Genomic DNA, 3,739 nt, shown 5'->3' on the forward strand with positions numbered 1-3,739 from the left:
GACTTCTCCATCGCACTGATGCTAAGGTAAGGGCATCTCCATCGCACGACCGTTTGCACAAGCGCCCGGTCGGTGTTTTGTACGCGTTTTTTTAACCGTCCGACACCTCATGATGCATCGATGCCAGAAAAAGGAGCCGGGAATCAATAGAAAACTGTCAAAACGACTGGGATTTAATCCCTAGCTCCCAGGCCTAAGCGCCTAACTGAATGCACTGCTCCAATGTGAGTAGACTTTTCTATTCTAGATCTCAAAAGAAAAAGAGAAGCTCAAAAGAAATAGATAGATGCAATTGAAATAATGAAGAACACAAAAGAACCAGTATTTTTTTCTAAGGAAAATAAGAAACAATCTTTTTTTTTACTTCCAAATGCGAGTCCATGTCTCAACACACAATGGATACATTTGTTGGGTATATGAAAGAAACTCGGACGTTATATATCAAAAGGTCGCACTAACTAAAATGGAACCCCAAACAAAATCAAATAGATCCTACTTAATTTGAATCACCTATATATGAAATATATTGTTTTGTTGATTATTATCACTTTTATGTGAAATCCATCATATTATTGATTCAAATTGTCATCATCTTTGCTATCTTAATGCTACTCAGAAACACAAAAAATTCCCGCAGCAACGCGCGGGGGTATTATCTAGTTACAAATAGTTTTTATGTCTTCCTAATGAGTATCACATACCTTCCATTCATGAATCATCAAACATGGCAGCACAATTAATCACAATACATTAAGTATTACTTTCTCTCTCCTATTATGTCTCTCAACATGGGACGTTGCCATGCATGGTGTGTGGGGCCCTATTTATGTCATTCAATTAGTGATTATATCATAATTATTTTGATTGGCGGTTTCAAATGGAATAATCTGTTAACAAACATAACCGCTATGACAGCGCACATCTAAATGCAATCTAGTGGTGAAAAGGCAAGGAGCCTGGGCATCTAGGTGTCCCAAACGGTCATTCTACATATATTATATATTTTGCGTCAATCGCCAAGCAGGGGCACGATGCCTTGCAAGGTGGCGCTGCGTCTATAGTCACCCTGCAAGTATTACCAGCTCTTAGTACTAATAGATCCACACAAAATCAAACTAACACAGACAATACATTATTAAGCATCCAATCATTTTACTTTCTCAGCAGCAGACAAAATTAAACTACCATACGACATGGTCACTTCTTCATCTAGTGACACATTACCCAAAAAGGCTTTCGCCCTGCTTTATATATAAAGCAAACCAAACGTACAAAACCGATAAAAAGCACACCACACCATGCGACAGCCACACTCACCACGGCCAGATACATAGGTGCCAAAGGGGTACATCTGAGGGTCCATCTGATTCGGAGGTGTAGCTAATATGGTCTGTATGGTGATGACACAGAGAGAGCTGAGTGTTGAACAACTTCACTCACTTGATTCAGATGACTTGTAGTACTTGGCTGTTAAACGACTTTGTAGCATGCATGTATCCAAGTATTTTGTGGAAAGGTTTGCGTTGAGTATTGCTTTCTTGCTTGGTTGGTTGGGTACTTGTAGGAGTAGGCGATGGAACAGCTAGTTGGTTCATTGGACTTTGGACTTTGGATTTTTAGTAAATTTGGTCCTTGTCGCTGGTATATCCTTGTAGAAAGAGTAGAAAACCCTTTCCAGTAGCACTATTATTCCATTAATAAGGATTACCTATATGGATTTTTAGTAAATTTAAGTTTATTTGAAACACTTGTATAGACCAAGACCATCACAACAAGCACACACACACAACCCTACTTCTATAATAAACCAAAGAAAATTCATGTTGAAAGTATGAGTGCATATCTGATACTTCCTCCGTCCGGAAATACTTGTCATCAAAATGGATAAAAAAAGGGGGTGTATCTAGACGTATTTTAGTTCTAGGTACATCTTTTTTTATCCATTTTGATGACAAGTATTTTCGGACGGAGGGAGTATCACTCATAATCAACGCTCATCCTGACGGAAAACGGTGACAATGTCCGTCAATGCCATACTAAACCAACAGTTGTATCCAAGATGCCTGTAGGCCATCTCTGCCTACAGTTGTGACTATTCCTTCATCAGACATCATCAGATCCAACTGCCATATGATTTCCCAAGCCATCAATATCTGTGATAGACGAACAACCTGCGCGCGTCTAGTACAATAATACCAAAGCAAAGTATACAATTGAAAAATAGAGCGAGTGACAGTTCAGAAAGAAACAAAATGGTGAGACAGAGAAATAATTTTCACCTAACTCTAAATCATCCAACTTTCCTTTTTCTGTACAGGATGAATTATGCTTTATGTGAATGCATGTTATGGAATTTACACTTGAGGAGAAACACCCAAACTCTACACATCTAGATACTTTTCAACAATTTGAACACTGAACCTGAAGAACAGTCTGCGCAAGGGTTTCTTTGTTGATAAAGTTATAAGCATCGTCCCTAACATAATATAAGATAAATTCGCAATAATAAGGAATAAAAAATATATATACTTTTGTAGAATATATAAATTCAGTCAAAAATATGGTCCTCTGCTGTACCAAATGCACCATGATCTTTAGACTCCCAAAATATCCCTTTGGTCTGCAATAAAATGAATTTCAGTCTGAATAGTGCGACGGTACCTCAAGAAACATGCTTGTAAATTTAACAGACTACTCAACTACTCCCTCCGTCCCATAATATAAGAACGTTTTTGACACTAGTATAGTGCTAAAAACGTTCTTATATTATGGGACAGAGGGAGTAATATATTTCACTGCCTCTCCCAAGAGATATATAGAAACATAGCATGGGTCAGTAATGTGATGCAGTTCCAACGTACGTAGCAAAATCATTTGCATACTTTGGAACTAAAACCATCATTTATGGAAGCTGTTTTGGCTATGCGTCTATCTCTTACGGAAGCAGTTTTGCAGATTTTACCTTCACCATTGTCATTAGCTTTCTGCCCTATAGATGCTTATTTCGCAAAAGGAATCAACGCTATCGTGTACATAACATAACCAGCCAAAGCATCCTAGGATCTACTCCCTCCGTTCCGAATTACTTGTCTTAGATTTGTCTAGATACTGAGGTATCTAGCACTAAAATGAGTCTAGATACGCCGTATCTAGACAAATCCAAGACAAGTAATTTGGAACGGAGGGAGTACACCACTATCTTGACCAGTACCTTCCGGGACACATCCCGACAGTGCTCATCAACCATATATACTACTGCAAGGTGCATCTAAGAGGGGTCAATCATCGTGTCCATTGTTACATGTGGTAGAAAAATGTCTGACCAGTGACCAGCAAATGTTTCCGGACTCAGGCACACATAGTAAATATATGCAGGTGCACACACATAATATGAAAGCACTGACAATATTTTGTGAAAGCACTGACAATAGGCAATGGAGCATATGGTCTACAATCCCAAACAATCATTTATATAAGGGAATCTTCATACAATTTATTATGTTCGAACATATTTTTCTTCGACTTAATTGTTAACAGAAGTTGTTTTCTACAAAAAAAAGTAGTTTCTCGCATAAAAATCATTTCTTATTCTGAAGAGAAATATATTGGAATCCTTAATTAGCACAGCTGAAAGGTACAAATCTGATCATTTACTTGATTAAATGATGTCACTAATGCTTATGATCGGCCTGGTTCTTGTATTGGTTTAAGAAATTTGCAGTTGCTGAAGAAAGATGAG

Source organism: Triticum aestivum, chromosome 7A, assembly GCF_018294505.1.
Source record: "Triticum aestivum cultivar Chinese Spring chromosome 7A, IWGSC CS RefSeq v2.1, whole genome shotgun sequence".
Taxonomy (NCBI): Eukaryota; Viridiplantae; Streptophyta; class Magnoliopsida; order Poales; family Poaceae; genus Triticum; species Triticum aestivum.